Source organism: Monodelphis domestica, chromosome 5, assembly GCF_027887165.1.
Source record: "Monodelphis domestica isolate mMonDom1 chromosome 5, mMonDom1.pri, whole genome shotgun sequence".
In the NCBI taxonomy this organism is placed as follows: Eukaryota; Metazoa; Chordata; class Mammalia; order Didelphimorphia; family Didelphidae; genus Monodelphis; species Monodelphis domestica.
This window is the reverse complement of record NC_077231.1, coordinates 254,771,569-254,788,880: the sequence shown is the minus strand read 5'-3', so window position 1 is coordinate 254,788,880 and position 17,312 is coordinate 254,771,569. Positions and strand designations below refer to the sequence as shown.

Here is a 17,312-nt window from a genome sequence, read left to right as displayed (position 1 = left end):
GGAATTCCTAGGTCCCTAGGGATAGTAGACTGAAACTTAAAATGGTTATTACCAAAAAAAAAAAAACCCCTTTGGAGGTGGAATTGAGAGTCTCTTGGTCCTCTGGGAGGGGGCTTTAGGAGAGGGAAAGGATACAGTGGGGAAAATAGATAATATGAAAATAAAAAGACTGTGAAAGTATGTACACATACACATACACATGATGTTGGCTTTTCTAATTCAAGGTTGAGAAGGAAACAACTTTAAGATCTAAATGTAACCCCAAAGTAAATAAGTAAATAAAAAGACTACCTCTTTTTCAGAAACTAGAACAATGGAGGAAAGAATAGAGATAGTGTTGAAATTTTATAAAGTGTTGAATCAGGAAGAAGAGGGAGCTCCCAATGGATGGCTTCTGTTTTTTAGGTAAAGTTTGAAAAGAATGGTGAGGAAGGGTCACCTAAGTGGCTTCTGAGGAAATAAAGTTTGGAACAGAAGGTGAGAATCAAGGTAATAGATAATTAGGGAAGATGAAAAAGATTTAGGAGGAGCAAGGGAGCTCCAGGGGAAATTAGATTAAGACAAATTTGTAATGGATCTAGTCATCATGGTTATGTGACTTCCTCCAGGGGTAGGCGCTAAAAAGGCAAATGTTGGGCATAACTAGGATTGAGGTTTGAAGAAGGATGAGCAGAGATATGTCAGTGAGGTAAGGATTTTAGAGACAGAGAATAGCACCAAGTTGAACTAATTAAGTAGAAAGCCATAATTAGGAAGGGAGAAAAGTGAGGCCATACAAGATCCAATGAATTGATATTGAAGAGCTGGAGTGACTACACTTCAGGTTAGGCACAGGTAGAGATGGAAGGGAAAAAAGCTTATTGTCTGAGAGAATTTCAGTTTTCAAATCATGGAAATTGAACAATTATAAATGATGGTGCCAACAAGGGTATGATGTTTCTACAGGTTTGAGGTGAAGTGAAGTTTCAAATCCTGGAAAAGAGAGAGGTTGACCAGGGAAAGAAGTTGGAGAGGACATCAGTATGCATGATGAAGCCTCCAAGCATGGTAGACAAGGGTCAGGGATTGGAAAAAGTCTATGAGTCCTGTATTCAACTTTTTGAGAAAGGAAGAATGTCCTGGGGGGACCTTACAAGTACCAGAAAAACTTTAGCCAGACCCTCTAAATTTTACAAGAATTAATTAGACTTGGGGAAGATAATTTCTTCCAAAGCTGGGAGGATTAATTATTTACATGCCTCTGGTCTGTACAGGTTAAGTTCGGACAACTCTTGCCAGCCATCTCTTTTTTTTCCCCCACCAAAGGTGTAAAATACTGCCCTACTCACCCAGGCATGACAGGTAATCTGAAGACATATTTATTTTGCAATTAACAAATAATATTAGCCAGTTCTAAATGGGGTGGGGGCCTGGAGCAGAGGCCAAACTTTCTAGTATATTCATTTTCAGGCATTTGTCCACAATCTTGGACGAGTTCCAAAGTTGCATGTTGTGTGCACCTTGTATATTTTAAGCTTCGCGACAGCAGCAACAAAGTTTAACTCATTCCCTCTGTGTCTCTGTCTTGGTCTTTCAATGAGATAATGAGATAGAGAGACGGGGGTGGGGAGAGAGAGAGGGAGGGGGGGAGAGAGGGAAAGAGAGAGAGAGACAGACAGACAGACAGACAGACAGAGAGGCAGAGACAGAGAGACAGAGACAGAGACAGAGAGAGACAGAGACAGAGAGACAGACAGAGACAGACAGAGAGACAGAGACAGAGAGTAGAACCTAGCACAGTGTATATTCAGTAAATGCTTCCTGACCATGGAGGTTAGGGGCTGATTGACAAAGGGAAGTCAGGCCAACACAGATCGCAGGTTAAGCTTTATCTTCTCCACACACCTGGTTGACATACACCTTTTATCTTTGATACAAACGAAGAGACTAGCATTCGGAGAGAGGGGGGAGGGGGGCAGAGAACAAACCCAAGTGGAGACAACTTCTAAACAAGCAATATAACAAGTGATTCAGCGGTTCTGGGGTTTGACTAGCTCAGAGGCTCATCCACAGCTTTTCTCTCCAGTCCAGGACAAGTGGGGGCGGAGCCGAGCAGCCGCTAAACTGACTGCGCGGGCCCTTTAAGGCAAGCTTGATTCCAGTCCCCCGGAAGCGCCGGCGAAGCCGAGTGTGGTCAGGGGGGTGTGCCCGCGCGCTGAGCCGCGGCCCGAGAGTCGGGAGCGTGTGCACGCGGGGCCTAAGGGAGCCGGACCAAGTAGGGGCGGAGTGGGGGAAGAGAGGGAGGGCCGGGCGCGCGCCCAGGGGGTGGGCTCCAGCCAGCCGGGTTTCCTTGGCACGCGGTCCTGGCCACTCAGAAAGCCCGGCGCCTGCGGACTGACAGCAGATCGAGAGAGGGGAGGGGGCAGTCGGGAGAGGGGGACACAGCACTAAGGGGAGGTCGCGGCTGAGGTCGCTATATAATTAATACACTCCACTCCCTGTTCCAGGCAGGAGGCTTGCAGAAGCCGGGGAAAGGACATACAGGGGGCCCCAGGATAGAGCCTTCCAACTTGTGCTGGGTTGTTGCTGGTAGTGCAGCTGCCGGGGGACCGGGACAAGACCCTCTGTCCCCTTCCCTCCCCCGTTACACGGTATCTAACTCCCCCCGGGAGCTGGTGCTGCTGCGACCGCGAGTGTGAAGTCTGCAGACTAGGCTGAGCGCCCCTCCTCGGGAGCCGGTGCACAGGGGCTCACATTCTGGAAGTTTTTCTTCCACCGCTAACTTTGTCTCTGGCGGAGAGAGTTCAGGCAGGTGTGTGAACGCTGCTGACCTGCCCGGCTTTTTGGAAAGACACAACTGACCACCAAGGTAAGAGCTGGAGGGGCGTGTGTGTGTGTGTGTGTGTGTGTGTGTGTGCGTGTATGCGTGTATGCGTGTATGTGTGTGGGTTTATGCATGTGCGAGAGGGATATTTTACTCTACGGCCAACTGGTATTGGGAGGTTTGCACACCGACTAAATGGATAATTTTTCTTCCTCTCTAATCCTGCTCCGCCCTTCCACCCCTTTCCCAGCAAGGGTTGTTTTAATCTAGAACCTCTGTGGGGTCCGTCAGTTTATGCTGGGAATGTTTGCACAGGTGAGAGAGAGATCCTGCTGGAGAGAGCGCTCCGTATTTGTTTGCTGGATCCCTTTCCTCCAAGTCCAGCCCCTGCGGTCGGAGCCTGTCTCTAATGCCCCTGGGTTTAGGAGGCACTAGAGCTCTGGGGTTGGAGTTTTACCCTGACTACTCGCGTTAGGACCCAGGGGGAGTTAATAAGCCGGGCTTCCCCGAACCCCCCTCCCCTCTTTTTCCCCCCCTCTTGGTTTCTCTAGCTGCTGGGAATACTGGACAGCACTCAATTTTCAAGGACAGGAAAAGAGTCTCCTGCCGGAATTTTAAAATAGGACTTGCATCCGTCTGATTCCCGGCAGTTTCCTTAGAACTCTGCCTGGGGCCGGGGTGGGGAATCTTTCGTATTCCCCGCTAGGTGGAATCTCTTGTGCTGGCTCCACTCCTTGTGTGTCAGCGCCCTGGTGGTGCTTTGCCAGGCTGCCCGGGTCTGGGGCTTTGGCCGCTGGCCCCAGGTGGCAACTGTAGAGCGACTGTCTTTTCTTTCTGGTTAGGAAAGGCTGGGTGGAGCCTGTCCCCTTTAACCCAGAGGCGGGCTTGTGGCTAGGTGGTAGGTAGTGGAACGGAGAAGAAAATCGTAACGCACTGCAGAGCAGCCTCTGGTCTTCTAGGTGTTATTGCCCACTTGCCCCCTTTATACACACTCCTATTCCTCCTCTCCTCTCCTCTCTTCCTAAACCCCTAACCCCCCTCCCCCCCGCACACTTTCGAGTGACTCAGCAGAGGGCGCCAGTTCTTGCTTGTTGCTGAGGGGAGGGGAGTGGGGCGGGGAGGAGAGTGGAGCCGGGTGCTGAATTCTTCTCTGCTAGCAGACAGGTAAGGCATGAAACTTACAGATGCCCTGGAGAAATGGGTAGCCCGCCCTGCCCTTCGGGATCTTGGAAGGGGCTCCGGAAGTCGATCACTGGCTCAAGGAGGTAGCAATTTTCTGGGACGAAAGATATTGGTAATGCTAGGGGATTCCGAAAGGTGAAGGGCAGCTTTTCTGTGTTGTTGCTTAAGTTGGGTAAACTTGTAAGGTCTGATTGAGTCACGCCCGAGGTGACTTGCATTCACAAAGCTTAAAGACGACTTGGCCCATGTATACATTTTTCTAAGTAGGAGGTGGATTAGGTGAGTGCGGGGTCACCCATATTCCTAGGAAATTTTTATGGCTCAAGGTTTTGCAGTTAGAGCAGGAGAAGAAGGGAACTGTAGAAGCGAAGGTTTGCCTGTTCAATTTTGCGAGCTGGAGAAAGGTGCCTGAAAATGTTAGCATCCGGAGGTAAGCTTCGTAGCTGGGAGTCTCAAATGAATAACAATTGCACGCCCTAGCACACACCCACACCCTTGCCCTCACTCTCACCCTCCTCTCCTCTTCCCCCTGCTGTATTTGCTGGGAGCTCATCTTTTAAAGTGTGATGCACTGGGTGGTGGCTCTCGAGTTCCCTTCTTGAGTTTTGGGAAGCTCCGTAGCAGAGAGATTTACCCAAGGCTGGGGTCTCAGGTTTGGAGGCGGGGCCTGTCTGTGTGTGTGTGTGTGTACTTGGGGAAACCACGCATTTCCCTCGAACGTCGTGGGCCACTGACTTGAATTTCGAGCTCTTTCCTGTGCCATCAGAGCTCTGGGAAGGCTGCATTTGACAGCACAGTGGTACGGAAGCGGGAAAGCTCGGAGTACGGGACTAGGAGCCCCGCCCTGCCCTGTTCCCTCGATCAGTTCTGCATATACCCATCACATTTTTACGCAGCTATAGTCTATCTTAAAAAAAAAAAAAAGGGCACCTCCTTTCCTTTCTCAATCTTCCCCCTTCACTCCACTTTCAGCGTTCTTTAGGTTTCCTGTCTTTTTTTTTTTTTCTCAAAATAAACCCTTTCTGATCTGGCTTTGTGCTGAGTACCAGTTAGCAAAGGCAGCAGATAGACAAAAGTCGGTATAATTGTATTACTGTTCAGCTGCTGAGGCCATGACGGCTGCCTGAAGGTTGAGGCTGAGTCGAAATCTAGGTCATGTGTCCTGCTAAAAGCCTCAAGGGTAGGAATAACCGCACCTGTGATGTCTGACAGTCCCTGCAGCTGAAAGTTCTCCAGGGTGATGAAGGTTCTGAACTGGCACTGGGGAACTTGATTTCTTGCTTGGGATTATAATAACCCATATTGGAAGTGCTGGGGCAACATGTCTCTGACACTGTGCATTAAGTTCCCGATTTAGCTTAAGAGCTTGATGGAATGGGAGAGGATCTGATAAAGCAACTTTTAAATTCTCTCCCTGTCTGCAGTCTAGGAAAGAAATGAATGAGTTCTCCTTTCCTCTTTCTGCTTGACTTAGAGTGGAGATGATAGAAGAGAGTTTCCTGGGTGGTGGGATGAGGTGCTTACTTCAGAGTTTTGGAGATGAAGATTTGGCAAATGCCTTGTTGATGTTTTTTCTAATGGAATCACATGCTGCTGCTCTAAGTCTCCAGTCATCTCTGTACAAGTAACCGGATACATTCACATGTGGAGACTGACTGACTGTCCATATGCTGCAGGTTTTGATGTACTTTCTTTCCCAATACCCTTTGGCCATTGTTAGTGTTTGTGGTTTAATTAAGCTGGCATCCATTCAGCATTCAAGAAAAGGACTGAATGAGAACTCATCCCTGGCAATCCTTGGAAACCAATTTCATGATGGAACTGTACAATGGAATCAGAAATGGCATTTGTTTACTTTGTATAGTGGCTGATATTCTGTAATGGTAGACTCTTTAGAATCCATACTTTCTTTTAAAGGATTCCTTTTATTAGGGTAAAGAAGTCTATTGAATTATTCAATTACCTGATACCGATTAAAATAACCACCTAAATCTGGTAAGAATGCCTCTAATGAATGGATGAATGAATAAATAAATCTGTTGAAATAGGTGAAAAATCCTTAATCATTTTGGAAGAAATGAAGTGAAGCAAGCTAGGAAATATATTGGTATTTGTTGAGGAGAAAGTCATACCCTATAGGACTATAGTATAAAACTGCAAACCATCTCAGAATGGGCATTCAAGTGGAGGGCAAATAGAGACAAGTAGCCAGCCCCCACTGTGGGAACCCAATCTGCCAGTGCCAGCTGGGGATAGGAAAGCCATCCCCAGGGCTTGCACTGCCCTTGTGTATCAAAAATATAGCTGAGTCCATGTAGTTATATTTTACATTTTAACATAAGTGATGACTCAACTCCCCTCCCTTCTCCGCAAAGTCTGCCTTAGAAATGTGACTCAACATATTGACTTTACTGGTAAGTCCCCCTCAATTGCCTTTGGGGCTTCATATGTGAATGTGACTAACTATATATGAAGATTGAGTGGCATGTATAATATTGCCCAATAATAAAACTTGACTTTTTGGGGAGGAAAAAAAGATTTTTGTCAAACTCTCGAGGGATAATTGGTGAGTCAAAATGTCCTAATGCTGAGCCAGTTAGAATGGGTAAAGGAAGGGGGAGGGTAACTACTATTCATTTAATAACCGAACCTTCCTTCTGCCACTTTAATTTATTTTCCTTTTCTCTCTGGACTCCAGAGGAATATCAGCAAAGATAGTTAATGATTGGTCTTTGTTTGCTATTACTTTGAGTTTACATATGCATGGATACATACAACACAGACATTACACACTTTGGTAAATATATCTGGTTACTTCTAATTTGCAAGTAGCTGAAGCATTACCTAAATAATTCGAAGATTTAACAAGGAGCTCAGAAATTATGAGCCTACATCCTCATTCTGTTCTTTTATTTTGATTTGTAATTGTTTTGTTGATTTGTTAAGGGCAAACTTTTTTATTATTAATTCCAAAGGTTTAGAAATCCAAACAAAAGAAGCATTTACATATATAAAGCCAAAAGAAGATATTACACTAATGAAATCACAAATCTTCTATATGTTTAACTCACTTTTCTTCATATCCCATCCTCTCCACCCTCCTTGGGTATCATCAAGGAGGCCAACACATTCATACAAATTAAGTCTTTCATGTTTATCTTTCTGTCCACTGTCTGGAGGTAACATTCTCAGTTTATTTTTCCAGTATTCGTTCTGTGGCTGTGTATAATGTTCTCCTGGTTCCATTCATTTCATTGTTTATTATCTCGTAGTTTCAGGGGAACATTACAAAACTGAGTCTTCTGCTCCCTATCTCTTTTCTGGTAGACCAGCAGTCAAAAGGGCCATTTTCCTGCTGGCTAACATTCTGAGTTATGGAGAAGTTATTTCCAGGTGAGTTAAAGTAGTAGAAGAGGCAGGAAGAAGTATGGGGTCTGGGACCTGCTAAAGGAACTCCAGCCAGGGTTATGGCAAGTTGGAGGGAACCAGTTTCGGCTCTTTTTCCGAATGAGCTCATCAGTGAAAGTTCTTCAATTTCACAAATCGGAAGAGAGAAAATAGAGTGGGGGAGGGAAGAACATAAGGGCAAATGCAATTTCCTTTCCTAACTTCTGGTGTATTAGCGGAAGGAAGACTACTTCTCTAATCTAAGAATATTAAAAGCCCCGAATTTCAGAGCTATAAGGGAGCTGCTTACTCAGTGCATGTTGGACCTCAGGCTCGGGGAAACTGTTCTCCCTCCTCTCTGACTCCTGAACTCTTCCTTTAAGCCCCAGCAAACATCCTGCCTTCTACAGGAAGCCTTTCCTAACCCCTCTTAACTCCAATGCTTTCCCTCGGTGAATTATTTCCTATTTATCCTGTATGCCCTCTGCTTTGTGTATATTTGCTTGAATGCTGCTTCCCCACTAGAATTGTGAGGTGCTTGAGAGCAGGGGCTGTCTTTTGCCTTTTTTTTTCTTTTTGCCTCAGCACTATTCCTAGCATATAGAAACAATAAGTTTATTGATTGCTGTACAAAGTATTGGGGATACAAACTCAAAAACCAGGCTTATTGCTGCTCTCAAGGAATTCACATTCTATCAGAGGGATGCTACACAAGGAAGAGGGTTCAGCTGCTGGGCAGATGGAACAGCTTTATTTAAGGTATTCATTAAAACTCAGGGACTGAAAAGACCTGAGTTCTAATCCAGCCTCTGACACTTGCTTATCATGATAAATTCCTGAACTACCTGTTGGTGCCCTCAGGTTATTCCTTAACTTTGCAAGTGGCTGAACAGTTGCCAATCTACATTAATGGGGAGGGTGTTTCCAAGCTGGGAGCTCCTTACATCAGTGAAATCTTACCAAAAAGGAAAGAAAAATAAATGAATATGAGAAGAATGCCAGGAACCTCATTGTATCATTATCTAGCCCCTTTTTAAAAAAGCTAACTTTGTGGCCATAGGAAACAGATAAAAACTGGTGGATAGGTCACAAGAACTGGGGTCATACTGGTTGTGTTTTTTTTTGTTTGTTTGTTTTAATCCCTTACCTTTTGCCTTGGAACCAATACTTTTGGTTCCAAGGCAGAAGGATGGTAAGGACTGGGCAATGGGCCTTAAGTGACTTGCAGTCACACAGCTAGGAAGTGTCTGAGGCCAGATTTGAACCTGCTGTCTCTAGGCCTGGCTCTCAATCCACTGAGCTACCCAGCTGCCCCCATACTGAGTTTTAATTCTCTCTCCTTATCCATTAGGGCAGCTAGGTGGCACAGTGGATAGAACACTGGGCCTGGAATCAGAAAGATCTGAATTCAAATGTGGTCTTAGATTCTTAGAAGCTATGTAACTCTAGGCAAGTCATTTAATGTTTGCCTCAGTTTCCTTACTTGTGAAATGAGCTGGAGAAGAAAGTGGCAAACCATTCCAATATCTTTACCAAGAAAACCCCAAATGAAGAGTCTCATACAACTGAACAAGAGCCTTTCTTATAATCACATCAATTTCCTCATCTGTAAAATGGCCAGAATAATATCTGCCTTGTCTTAATGGGATTTAGAATAGAATTGGAGGTATAATGATAGATTCTGAGCTGGAAGGGACCTTGGGACCTTTAAGTTAGTCCCAAACCCTCATTTTAAAGATTAGAAGTTTTGGTCTGAGGAAGTTAAATATCTTGCCCAAGATCATACAAGTAGTAAAGGTCAAAGGTGTGGTTTTAAAAACAGAACTTTTGAGACCCTAATGCTCTTTGAGGACCAACAAGAGCTATCATCATGATAAGAGCTACTGATTGATCATTGTATTGCCATGTTTTTGTTGGTAAGCCACATTTAACTTTTGTTTAGCTAGGATTTTAGCTGAGTACAATCCGATTGTTACTTGTAAAGAGTTAGGAGATGTTTTTGGTCACATCTAACTCTAAGTGAACCAATTTGGAGTTTTCTTGGTAAAGAACTAGAGTGGCTTGCTGTTTCTTCCTCTAGCTTATTTGACAAATAAGGAAACTGAGTCAGGCAGGGTTGAGTTGACTTGCCCAGAGCCACACAGCTAATAAATATCTGAGACCAGATTTGAACTTAAGTAGTGGAGTTTTCCTGACTATCCACTACACCACCTCACTGCTCACTAGTAATTTTCTTGCCATGTTTTTGTTGTAAGCAACATGTAACTTTTAGTCTAACTCGGAACTTAGTTGTCTGAGTGAAGTTGAATTGTTACTCCTAAAGAATGAGGAGCAAAGCCACAAGTGTTTCTGTGAATGAGGGCTTCACCATTTGTATCTAGGACTGTGAAGAAAGGGGCAGCTGCAATACATGTGCCAGACCTGCCCTCGCCTGTCGCCTCCATTGTGCTGTGGATCAACATGTAGCCTTATTTGGGATGCCTAGCATCTTGTTCAGAAGCATCTTGCATTCCCCAGCTGTTCTACAACCTCTCCATGCAGGAGCCTGCCAGCTGCTCCAAGGCAACTGCAGTAACCCTGGCTGCTTCTGTGCAATTAGTGAAACAAGGTGAAATGGGGAACTTCTGTTCAATTTGAGGCCATTGTAAGCAGGCTTGTTTGTCTGGGTGATTCCAGCTATATATAGCCTGAGACCACTGTAGGCTTAAAAAGAGGTTCAAAGGAGTGCCCCTGAGTTGATCTGCAAATGAATTTTTTTAATTGGGTCTGCTATCTGCAGATTGAAAACTCGGGCACTTATAATAACTCTCAGTTCAGTAGTGCTCTCCTAACAACCTTTGTGCAAGTATTATTATCTCCCTTTTGCAGAGAAGGAAACTGAGGTTTGGAGACAGGAACTCTTACCTTGGTTAGAGAATTAGCAGATGGCAAAGCTGAAATTCAAACCCAGATCTTCTTTTTGTTTGTTTGTTTTTTATTTTATTTCCCTCTTCCTCTTTTTCAGTAATCACTTTCTGACATTGTAGAATTCATGTTCTCTCCCTCCTTTCTTTCCACCCCTCCTACCTCCCCATGTCAGCAGGTAATATGATATAGGCTGTGTGTGTGTGTTATCATAAAATACATATTTCCATGTTTGTCATGCTGTGAAAGAAGACACCTCTCTCTTGCACTAGAGAAAAATTCATGGAGGAAATCAAGTGAAGAATGTTCTGCTTTAAACAGATCTTCTGACTCTGAATCTAGTGAGTTTTCTATTGCGCCACCCTGGTGTCCTTTGCCTTATATTTATACCAAATCAAGTATTATCTTATTTCAAAAGCAAACCTACTTTGTCGTTTCTAGAGGAATCAGCAGGCTTTTGTGTGGATTTTGTAGCCTAAGCTGCTCTAATCTGTTACACAGAATGCCCTAAGTGTCTCTTGATACCTTTATAACTACTTTCTCATTCCAATCTCTTAGAATCTTTAGGTCCTGAATCTATGATCCTGTGATTATTTATTGAGGCAGCTAAGTGGTGGGGTGGATAGAGTGCCAGGCTTAGAGTCAGGAACTCATCTTCCTGAGTTCACATGTGACCTCGGACTTCTGCTAGCTATGTGACCCTGGACAAATCATGTAATTCATTCGTCTCAGTTTCTTCATCCGTAAAATAAGACAAAGAAAGAAGTGGTAAAACCCTCTAATATCTCTGCTTTAAAAATTCCAAATGGAATCACAGAGAGTCAGACATGACTGGAAATAACACAACAATAGGAACAACATGATTATTTATTAGTGGTATCGGTGACAAATTATTGGACAGCAAAATCATATTTTCCTTTAATGAACTTTAGTCCTCTAAATCTTTCCTATTTCTGCTTGTGAAGACATGAACAGGGTCCTTCTGGTCACCCAGCTTGGCAACGCCACTTTCTAACTGAACACATTCAGTTGAACACATCTGCTCCGTTGCCAAGTATTGGTGATTCTGCCTCCACACTACCTCTCTCACATCCTAGTTGAGGCCCTGGTCAGCTTTCCTCTCAAGTGTTGCAATAGCCTCGTGATTGATTTCTCTGCCTCTACACAGCTACCAAAGTGATAGTCCTAGAGCAGAGGTCTGGCTATGTCATCCTCAGCTCAGGTAACCCCTTCTTACCTCTAGAATAAAATACAAACTCATCTGTTTGGCATCTTTACAACCTGGCTGTGTAACCTCCCTTTCTAGCTTGATGCATTATTGCTTTTCATCCTCTCTCTGGTCCACCCAAACTGCCTTTCTTGCTTCTTCCTCACACAAGATACTCCATGTTTTGTCTTTGTACAAGTTGTTCCTGATACCTAGAATGTATTATCTCTATCTTTGCTTCTAAGGAACCCTACTAGTTTCCTTCAAAGCACAGATCAAATGCCATCTTCTAGAAGGGGTCTTTCAGCAGTCTTCTTCAATCTGCCCCCTCCTTCTTTGTATTTATAATATATGTTGTCCAGGGGTTGTTTTGTTCCTAAGGACATTGGCACATTTGTCTTTGTAAAGTAGAATCCCCTTAACCATAATCATTTGTTATCCAAAAACAACAGGATCCTTTGAGGAAGTGCTGGAAGACCTCCTGTGTCAGAAGTTTACCCCTAGCAATATCCCTTCTTTCACTTTTTTTAAGAGTGTGTGTGTGTGTGTGTGTGTGTGTGTGTGTGTGTGTGTTTGTGTGTGTTGGGGGTGAAAGACCCTGGAGAGCCCAGCCAAGGGGGTTAGGAGCCCAGAGAGAGATCAGATATACATGGGGATCAGCAGGTGTTTCCTTATATCCTTGGTTTCAGCCATTCTCAAATATATCCTGGAAGAGATCCCCCAAGGATATGGGTTCATTCTAAATTCCCAATTCTAGACTCAAGTATCACTTAATCATAGTTTCTTTCTCTCTTTTTTAAAGCTTTTACCTTCAGTCTTAGAATGAATACTTTGTACTGATTCCAAGGCAGAAGAGCAGTCAAATAGCTAGGCAATGGGCGTTAAGTGATTTGTCACTCACCTAGAAAGTGCCTGAGGTCATATTTGAACCCAGGACCTCCTGTCTCTAGGCATGGCTCTCAGTCCACTGAGCCACCTAGCTGTCCTATATATTTATATAAAGTCCTATATAAAGGAAGAATTTACACCAGAAAGTCACTAAGGCCCCTTCTGGCTCTAACTCTGTGATCTTGGACATTGATCTGTATGCCACAACTTACAGCTTAGTGGATCATTTAGAAAATATTTACTTATATTCTCTTCCTCCTGCTTTCCACCCTCCTACTGTTCCAATCATCTGGTTCTCTTTATTCCAGAAGAATCATTTTACATTAGTGCAGACAAGTTAAGATCTCATTCCCTAAGGCTGTGATGATGGTAATAGTGATGATAGATAAGTTTATATGGCATTTGTAAGGTTTCCAAACCCTTTGCATTCATTATCATTTAATCTTCACAAGTCATTCTATCATTCTATAGTAGCCTATATTATCGTAGTATCTTATACTCATCCTATTCAGATTTGTCACTGTGGCCCTTTATTATTAAAAAAAAAAAGCCCTTATCTTCTGTTTTAGAATTAATAGAGGAGTGGTAAAGGCTAGGCACTGGGGGTTAAGTGACTTGTCCAGGGTCACCCAGCTAGGAGTATCTGAAGCCAGATCTGAACCAGGACCTCTCATCTCCATGTCTGGTTCTCTATCCACTGAGTCACACTGGCCTTTTACTATTACACTTCCATTTTTGAGAATTGTTCTCACTATTTTATTAGGTGACTTGTCTTTTCTCACAAGGTCAGAGATGGAATTTTTTTCTTTTGTTCTCCTCCTTCCTCACATGTATAAGGCTTAACATAGTGCTGGGCACATGGTAAGTAATTTACAGAAAAAATATATTCAGGTTTCTGGGCATGTAATATTGTCTCTACAAACTTCCTAGCTCTTTCAGGAGGTAATCAAAACGTTTTTGTAGACGAGTGCTCACAATTATTTCACAGCTTGGTGTACTACAAAGGTTCTCTGTTCATGTCTGATAGTCAGGTGGAAAGCTAACACATTTTGTCACTTTCCCAGTGGGGTTGTTGGGAAGTGAGCCAGGCATTCCCCTCCCTGGTGGGAAGCATGTTGGCCCTTCAGTACCATTGAACCTAAGAGATTAGGAAGCAAGCATTGTTCCCTGCAGAGGACAGAATACCAACAATTCAGCTCTGTGTGAGCCCAGCTGGTAGACTCTTCTTTGCCCTAGACTTTTTCTAATGTAGCTGCTCTCCTGTTTTATTCTCTCAACTCTTCAGCCAGCATCACCCCATGCCCCCTTCCAAAAACAGAGGGCTTTGCTTTCTCCATTGAGCCTCCCTTTTTTTTTATCCTCTAGTTGGCTTGTACCCACTTGGCCCTTCCTAGCCTTCAGCTTAGAGGGTTTGCCCTGGACTCTCCTCTCTGGATCTTCTCTTTTGTCTTTCCTACCAGCCAGCCCTTTTGCTGACAGCACTTTTTTCCCCCCTTTTCTGCTCTTCTTCTAGTCACTTTCCCCTAATCCCTTCCTCTGGCTGGTTATTTCAACTTCTGAATTCAGCTGATCCTTTGTACCAATAGTTTCCCAAGACTTCCAATGCATTTTTCAAAAACCCTTTCCTTTCACCTTAGAATTGATGCTTAGTATTGGTTCCAGTGCAGAAAAGCGTGGTAAGGGCTTGGCCGTGGGGGTTAAGTGACAAGGGTCACATAGCTAGGAAGTGACTGGGGCCAAATTTGAATCTGGGACCTCCCATCTCCAGGCCTGTCTTTCTGTCCACTGAGCCATCTAACTGCCTCTACCACTACTTCTCCTGGAGAAGAATCCCATCCCCCTACTCTTTATTTCTTTAGTTGGGTTCATATTCTGCTGCCTTTGTCCTAAACCAATCATGTTTGACTTCCATCTTTCTCTGTTGTGATCATTGTATTAGGAATTGGGTTGGGAGATAAACTAGACCTGTGATTTAATTGGTATAGAGAATGCCAAGGCAGTCAATCAGACGATAAACAGTTTATTAAGAACCTACTGTGTGACAGAACTGGACAAGTAAAGGATTTTGTCTCTCTCAATGCAGTCTAGTTCTTCCTTTGCAATATAGTCTTTGAGAGTTGCCTAGAGAACTCAAAGCTTAAGGAATTTGCCCAGGGTCACACAATCAACATCTGTTAAAGTCAGAACTTGAACTCATAACTTTTCCTAGCTTCAAAGGTATGTTTCTATCCATTACACTATTCTGACTCTCATAATCATCATATCAAATGTCAATAATCCCAGCCTGGCTTTCATAATAATTAAAATCCAATAATCCTATATCAAGATTGACTTCATAGGAGATCATTTTTTAAAAAAATAGTATCATGATATTTAAAATTAGAAATGCCAGTTTGAAACTGACCAGTTTGAACATTTAAAAATTCTGGACTTTGGGGAAGAAATAATTTAAAGTTTATTTTGGCTATCCCTTTACATAGCAATGATTTAAAAAATAACCAAAATATCTACTTATTTTGAATAGTTTTTCCTTATGAAATCAAAATTGTGTGTTTATAGAATTAACTACAGAATTATTTTTTGTATACCATTGTAGCACTTGTTTTTTAAAGCTATTTTATATTACCAATTACATGTAATAACAAATTCCCATGTAGGTTTTTTGAAGTTATGAGATCCAAATTGCCTCCCTTCCTTCCTTCTCTCCTCCATCCCAGAGAGCATTTTGATCTGGGTTATACATGTATTATCATGTAAAACATACTTACGTATTCATTGTTGTAAGAGAATACTGATATAAAACCAAAACCCCAAAATAAACCACAAATAAACTAATGTGGAAAATAGTATACTTTGATCTGCATTTCAATTCCAACAGTTCTTTCCCTGGAGGTAAATATCAGAGAATTTTTTTTTTTTAATGGCTTTGAGATCTATCAACTGGGCAGTAATTTGGCACTTTCTAACTTGCCTATTTTGTATGTGACAGTAAATATACTACTTTTTAAAAAGCTTACCTTCTGTCACAGAATCAATATTAAATATTGGTTCCAAAGAAGAAGAGTGATAAGGACTAGACAAGTAGGGATAAGTGCTCAGGATTACAGCTAGGAAGTGTCTGAGGCAAAGTTTGAATCCAGTTGCTCCCAACTCCAGGCTTTCTATCCACTGTACTACCTAACTGTCCTTTACACTTATAGTAATAATCAGAATGTACCACATTTCCCTTTCCATGAGACTTTTACAAAGCAAATACATCACTGCATCTGCCACTTGCTCTCATAAAGAGTGCCCTGGAGCTCAATTCCTTGAGATCCTTCAAATGTTATTTTTGTTGCATTATATATTCATATGTACTAGAATTAGAAAGGGCCTTCAGATTTTATAATGTCTCTTCAGTTCTCCATTAAAAATGCTGAAAATTAGAATCAATAATAATTCACATTGCTATAGAACTTTAAATGTTTTTCTCACAACCACGTCATAATACCGGACATACGAGTATGATTATTTTACATTTTTAATATAATATAACATATGACTAGAATAAAATATATTTGTATATATTTATATCTCTATATATTTTACCAATCTTGTTGTTCAGCCATGTCCAACTCTTTGGGAACCCATGGACATTGGCTATGGCATGCCAATACTGGCCATGGGATTTTCTTTTGTTTTTTTAATTGAAACTTTTTTTATTTAATTAATTTAGAACATTTTTCTATGGTTACAAGATTCATGTTTGTTCCCTCCCCTCCGCACAACCCCCCACCCCCCAACCAGTGCACAATTCCACTGGGTTTTCAAGTGTCATTGATCAAGACCTATTTCCCTATTATTGATAATTGCACCAGGGTGATTGTTTAGAGTCTACATCCCCAATCATATTCCATGGTATTTTCTTGATAAAGATACTGGAGTGGTTTGCCATTAAGGCAAACCAAGGTAAAGTGTCTTAGTCACAAACTGATAAGTATCTGAGGCTGAGTTTGAACTCAGATCTTCCTGAATCCAGACCTAGTGAGCATTCCATCCACTTTTACAGATGAGGACATTTCAGTTTTCATAGTGGTTAAGTGACTTGTCCAATCTCCATGTAGAAATCATGGATTTAGAAATGGAATAAATCTTAGGAGTCATCTAGTCCAATCCACCCATTAACAGATGAAGAAGGATTGAAAAGCAAGTTATCTGCCTCTAGATCCATCACTTTATATTGTATCATACTCTTCCCACAAACCATGACCCCAAAAAGGACCTTACTTACAGCTGTGAAAATATTTCACTAATATCTGACTAGATTGCAAAAATTTCATTAATGCCATTGTAGTCATTTGTCCTTCTGGCATTGGAAAATCTGGAAAATATTTTCTCTACTTTTAGCCCATGATTCAATCCATGTAGGTCGATGCCTTGAGTTTAGGGGACTTATCCACAGTCACTCAATTACTAGTGTGTTTTAGCTCACAAGGAACATTAGAATGAAGCAAGTACTATGGCCATAGGTAGTGATGCTGGGGTGGGGAGGAGGGAATGTGTCACTGACTTTCCCAAGTTCTTAGATGACTCCTGGGTTTTCTGAGGAGGGACATCTTGATGAGTTCTCCTGCAATAGGTTAGCAGCTTATATGTCTATGAGGTGTCAAAACAATTTAATTCTTTCTCTTATGATCCTCACAGTGACTGGCAGAAGTATTCTTTATAATCCTTGGAAATGGCTAACTTGAATTTCCTGACTCCAAGTTCAGTGGTCTTTGTACTATGCCAGATTTAGAGGGCACCCAGGAATTTCTGATCTTCTGATGGAACAAGATAAATGCTGGAAAGCAATGGGAGAAGATAGCATTCTGGTTCAGTGCCTGAAACTGCCAGAGCTTGGCAGCAGCCTTCAGCCCTACTACTGCTTGGCTCAGGACAGATGCCCTTTGGCACCCACTT

At 42.5% G+C, this 17,312-nt stretch overlaps 1 protein-coding gene across 2 annotated transcripts in view; it reads left to right on the top strand.

Annotated features, from left to right (window-relative positions):
- Positions 1–2,413: 2,413 nt before the first annotated feature.
- The window catches only part of SVIL (supervillin), a 281,250-nt gene continuing 266,351 nt past the window's right edge, over positions 2,414–17,312 (top strand). For both annotated transcript variants that reach the window (XM_056800916.1, XM_056800915.1), the window contains exon 1: positions 2,414–2,848. The gene's annotated coding sequence lies outside the window, so the exon portion shown is untranslated. The remainder of the gene's footprint in view (positions 2,849–17,312) is intronic.